At 49.0% G+C, this 6,035-nt stretch overlaps 1 non-coding gene across 1 annotated transcript; it reads right to left on the bottom strand.

The window, feature by feature from the left end:
- Positions 1-4,814: 4,814 nt before the first annotated feature.
- On the bottom strand, positions 4,815-4,888 carry trnav-uac (transfer RNA valine (anticodon UAC)). Its single transcript has one exon. It is a non-coding gene; the product is annotated as a tRNA-Val (tRNA).
- Between the last annotated feature and the right edge of the window lie 1,147 nt (positions 4,889-6,035).

Here is a 6,035-nt window from a genome sequence, read left to right as displayed (position 1 = left end):
CGCGCCCCACTCTTACCTCACACGCCCTCTCTCTAGTTAGCCTGCGCCCACCACTCTCCCCCCCTCCTCTAGTTAGCCTGGCCCACACTCTCCCCTTCTCCTCTAGTAGCCGGCCACCACTCTCCCTCCTCCTCTAGTTAGCCTGGCCACCACTCTCCCCTCTCCTCTAGTTAGCCTGGCCACCACTCTCCTCCCCCTCTAGTTAGCCTGCCACCACTCTCCTCCTTCTCCTCTAGTTAGCCTGGCCACCACTCTCCTCCTCTCCTCTAGTTAGCCTGGCCACCACTCTCCCCTGCTCTCTAGTTAGCCTGGCCACCACTCTCCCCTCTCCTCTAGTTAGCCTGGCCACCACTCTCCTCCTCTCCTCTACTTAGCCTGGCCACCACTCTCCTCCTCTCCTCTAGTTAGCCTGGCCACCACTCTCCTCCTCTCTCTAGTTAGCCTGGCCACCACTCTTCCCCTCTCCTCTAGTTAGCCTGCCACCACCTCTCCTCCTCCCTCCTCCTTCCCCCTAACACTAACCCTCCTCTTAGTTAGCCTGGCCACCACTCTCCCCTCTCTCCTCTAGTAGCCTGGCCACCACTCTCCCCTCTCCTCTAGTTAGCCTGGCCACCACTCTCCTCCTCTCCTCTGATTAGCCTGGCCACCACTCTCCCCTCTCTCTAGTTAGCCTGCCACCACTCTCCCTCTCTTCTAGTTAGCCCTGGCCACCACTCCCTCCTCTCCTCTAGTTAGCCTGCCACCACTCTCCTCTCTCTCTAGTTAGCCTGGCCACCACTCTCCTCCTCTCCTCTAGTAGCCTGGCCACCACTCTCCCCCTCCCTAGTTAGCCTGCCACCACTCTCCCCTTCCTCTAGTTAGCCTGGCCACCACTTCTCCTCCTCTCCTCTAGTTAGCCTGGCCACCACTCTCCTCCTCTCCTTAGTTAGCCTGGCCACCACTCTCCCCTCTCCTCTAGTTAGCCTGGCCACCACTCTCTCTCTCTCTAGTTAGCCTGAGCCACCACATCTCCTCCCTCTCCTCTAGTAGCGCTGGCCACCACTCTCCCCTCTCCTTATTAGCCTGGCACCACTCTCCCCCTCTCTATTAGCCTGGCCACCACTCTTCCCTCACTCCCCCCTAACACTAACCCTCTTCTAGTTTCGTGACACAACCAAAAAGAAAACATCTGAAACATTTCCTCAGAACAGAACATCAAGAAAACGATGCGTTCCGTTGTTATGGAAGAGGAGATGAAGGAGAGAGAGGAGGGCGATGTTCAGTGTTTTATGGAAAGAGGGAGATGAACGGGAGGAGAGAGGGCGATGTTCGTCCGTTGTTATGGAAAGGCAGGATGAAGGGAGGAGGAGGGCGATGTTTCCGTGTTGTTATGGAAGAGGGCAGGATGAAGGAAGAGAGGAGGCCGATGTCAGTGTTGTTATGGGAAAGAGGAGGTGAAGGGAGGAGAGCGAGGGCGATGTTCCGCTGTTGTTATGGAAGAGGAGATGAAGGAGAGAGGCGATGTTCCGTGTTTATGGAAGAGGGAGGATGAAGGAGGAGAGGAGGCTCAGTGTGCATCTGGAGGAGGAGTTTGACATTGGTGGTGGGTGGAGATGGGGAGGAGAATGCATGTGTGTGTGTGTGTGTGTATATGTGTTGTTGTGTGAGTGTGTGTGTGTGTGTGTGTGTGTGTGTGTGTGTGTGTGTTGTGTGTGTGTGTGTGTGTGTGTGGTTGTGTTGTGTGTTGTGTGTGTGTGTGTGTGTGTGTGATGTTGTGGTGTGTGCGTCGTGCGTGTTGTATATCTGGGTTCACAGCTTTAACTCTTCAGTTGTTATGACTGTAGTGATTCATCCTTCCCCACCTCTTCTCTTCTCCGCGGTGCGTTCACTCCAGTGTGGAGTCACTCTTCTCCTTTCCGCACGCTCCTTGAGAGAGGAGAGGTGGACACTGCTGACTGATGATAAAACAGAGACGAGATTCCCTCACTTCTGAATGATATAACAGGACAAGCTCCCTCACTGCTGAATGATAAACAGGACGATGTCCCTCACTAGCTGAATATAAACAGGACAGATCTCCCTCACTGCATGGTATCAGTATAAACAGGACAGCTCCCTCTCACTGCTGAATGATAAACAGGACAGATCTCCTCCTACACGCTGAATGATAAACAGGACAGATCTCTCTCACTGCTGAAATGATAAACAGGACAGATCTCCCTCACTACTTGAATCATAAACAGGACAGAATCCCTCACTTGCTGAATGATAAACAGGAACAGATCCTCCCTCACTGCTGAATGATAAACAGAGCAAATCGTCCCTCAACTTGCTGAATGATAAACAGGACAGATCTCCCCTCACTGCTGACATGATAAAACAGGACAGATCTCCCTCACGCTGAACGGACTAGTAACCAGTGAATTGATAAAACAGGACAGATCTCCCTCACTGCTGAATGATAAACAGGACAATCTCCCTCACTACTGAATGATAAACAGGACAGATCTCCCTCACTGTTGCGAATGATAATCAGGACAGATCTCCCTCACTGCTGAAGGATAAACAGACAATCTCCCTCACTGCCTGAATATAACAGGCAGATCTCCCTCACTGCTGAATGATAAACAGGCCAGAATACTCCCTCACTGCTGAAGGATAAACAGGACAGATCTCCCTCACTGCTGAAGGATAAACAGGCAGAGTTTTGAAGCTGCAGTCTTTCTCTTCTACTTATACATGTTAAAATATATCTTATTTTTATGTCTTCCTCAGTCCCTCCATACATACCTATGCCATACACAGGCCACACACCACACACACCCACACACACACACGCACACACCCACACACACACACACACACACACACACACACACACACACACACACACACACACACACACACACACACACACCACACACACACACACACCACACACGGAGAGTGGTGGCCAGGCTAACTAGAGGAGAGGGAGAGTGGTTGCCAGGCTAACTAGAGGAGGAGGAGAGTGGTGGCCAGGCTAACTGGAGGAGGAGGAGAGTGGTGGCCAGGCTAACTAGAGGAGAGGGAGAGTGGTGGCCAGACTAACTAGAGGAGAGGAGAGTGGTGGCCAATGGGTGGCCAGGACACGGTCACACTCTAACAAGATTTTTGGGATGGGGGCTAAGGTGTAGAAATGGAGGGGCGGAGGGGATTTCAAACTGTGGCCCTGTGCTGTGACAACTACAGTGAGTGTGTGTGTGTCTGAGTGCGTGTGTGTGTCTGAGTGCGTGTGTGTGTGTCTGAGTGTGTGTTTGTGTGTGCTGTCTTCCCTAAAGACACAGCTTGGTCCCAGCTCCTGGCCCTGGGATGCCATGATAGCACAGAGGGACTACGGGAGTGTGATTAATCTTTAGCCCTCCACCCCATACACACACTTTCACAAACACACTCTCTCTCACGCACACTCTCTCTCTCTCTCTCTCTCTCTCACACACACACTCTCTCCTACTGTTTCTAATGCGATTGAATGGAGCCTGATGAAAGGCAGTAGGATTAGTTCTGGAAGCATCTGTGAGATGGTGTAGGTTAAGATGCAGACAGTGTTTCTTTCATAACATCCGGTGTGTGTCCCATATGGCAACATATTTCCTATATGCTGCACTACTTTTGACCAGGGGCCAACAGGGAATGGTGTGCCCTTTGGGACACAGCCCCAATCCCATTTATCTTCCTCTAATCTCTATAAATAACCACTAGAGCCTCTGGACCTCCAGGCCACCTCCACTGCATGTTTTCATAGTTCCCCTCTAATCAGGGACTGATTTAGATCTGGGACATTAGGTGGGGGTTTCCCCTCTAATCAGGGACTGATTTAGACCTGGGACAGCAGGTGGGGGATTCCCCTCTAATCAGGGACTGATTTAGACCAGGGACACCAGGTGGGGGTTTCCCCTCTAATCAGGGACTGATTTAGACCTGGGACACCAGGTGGGTGATTCCACTCTAATCAGGGACTGATTTAGACCTGGGACACCAGGTGGTTTCCCCTCTAATCAGGGACTGATTTAGACCAGGGACACCAGGTGGGGGTTTCCCCTCTAATCAGGGACTGATTTAGACCTGGGGCACCGGGTGGGGGWTTCCCCTCTAATCAGGGAMTGATTTAGACCTGGGACATTAGGTGGGGGATTCCCCTCTAATCAGGGACTGATTTAGACCTGGGACATCAGGTGGGTGCAATTAAGGATCAGGTAGAACAGAGAACCAGCAGGCTACAGACCTGGTAGGGTCAGAGTTGAATACCCCTGCACTAGAGGATGAGAATCCCCTCTCTCTCAAGCATCTATGTTTCCCTCTGACTTCACACTAAGCAGAATTGGACCTACTTGAGACATGGTAGCTACTCTCCTCATGGCATCAACTGTGTGTGTGTGTGAGAGAGGGAGAGAGAGAGAGAGAGAGAGAGAGAGAGAGAGAGAGAGAGAGAGAGAGAGAGAGCATCCCAATAATATCTCCTTTCTTCTGAAGTGTGCACTCATTCACTACTTCCCACAAATCTAAAAGCATTGCGTTGCATGGGCTAGTTTTCACCATATTTCTCAGACCATTTACTTTCTTTCAAATCAGTGAGGGGATTGACCTAGTGGCACACGTTGGAGAGAAGAGACGATGGAGACATAACCAGAGAGAACGGGAGTCACACAGATACAGAGATATATCCAGAGCTGCCATTTCAGTCAGGCAGACGTCACAGCAATACCTCTGACACATCATCATCATGCAGATTCACATTTTAGTCGACGCTCTAATCCAGAGTGATTTACAGTAGAGTGCATACATTTTCCCATATTTGTCCCCCGTGGGAGTTGAACCCACAACCCTGGAGTTGTAAGCTCCATGCTCTACCAACTGAGCCACACGGGACACCATAGGGTGCCATTTGCCCTCGCTGTCGCCTCGGTACGAAGCAATCGTTGCTGGCTTGTGTTCGCCATGATCCTGAGTATTGCCAGGATTAATGAACACAGATTTGGAGATGAAGGATAAGATCCTCCGAGAACTACATGTACTTGAAACACAAAACAGTCACAACATTTATACCCATACAGTTATTTCAACAATCAGGATCTTCCAAGTGTCACGTTCTGACCATAGTTCTTTTGTTATTTCTTTGTTTTTAGTATGGTCAGGGTGTGAGTTGGGTGGGTTATCTATGTTTTGTGTTTCTATGTTGGGGTTTGTCGTTTGGCCTGATATGGTTTTCAATCAGAGGCAGGTGTTAGTCATTGTCTCTGATTGGGAACCATATTTAGATAGCCTGTTTTTGTATTGTGGTTTGTGGGTGATTGTTCCTGTTCGTGTGTTCCTGTTTGTGTGTTCCTGTTCGTGTGTTCCTGTGTTCTGTGTTCACATTTTCGGGACTGTAGCGTCTTCGGTTGTTTTTGTCAGTTTATTGTTTTGTTCGTTCTTGAAAGTATTCGATTAAATATGAATACACACCACGCTGCATCTTGGTCCTCTTCTTCTCCTCCAGACGACGAACGTTACACCAAGTTCTTTTACGTGGGGAATATGGATGCAAAGGGATCATGTGAGGTAAAAACATGAGTTATCCGACTATTCCACCTACTGGTAAAAWAAAGTACCATAATACAATTATATTCCAGACTACTTTCTGAGACACAGGAGCTGATGTCCTACTGRTCTTTCCATTTACACCCAGGTCTAAATTAGTCCCTGAAACATGCTTCAATAAAGAAAAAAAAGGCATTCATGAAAGCCGGTGGACACTATTGCCTGGAATTCAATCCAATTCATGCTTTATTCATTCCTATTGCTCCATGACACAGGGGTGGCCAATCGTACCCTTTTTTTTTTATTTAATCAAGTTACCACAACAGCATGATGAGTCATACATCTGCCAGTATTTATTCAATAAACATCTGAAAGTATTACAACGTTGCTCGTTATATATTTCCACAAAATGCAATTCAAGTAGTCATTATCAAACAGCACAGATATACATATCATCATCTCATATCATAGTACGGTATTTCACCCTTAGAGATCAT

The sequence above is a fragment of the Salvelinus sp. IW2-2015 genome, unplaced genomic scaffold (genome assembly GCF_002910315.2).
Source record: "Salvelinus sp. IW2-2015 unplaced genomic scaffold, ASM291031v2 Un_scaffold1250, whole genome shotgun sequence".
Lineage (NCBI taxonomy): Eukaryota > Metazoa > Chordata > Actinopteri > Salmoniformes > Salmonidae > Salvelinus > Salvelinus sp. IW2-2015.
Note: the sequence above shows the minus strand (reverse complement) of the source record. Positions and strands in the feature narration are given on the sequence as shown.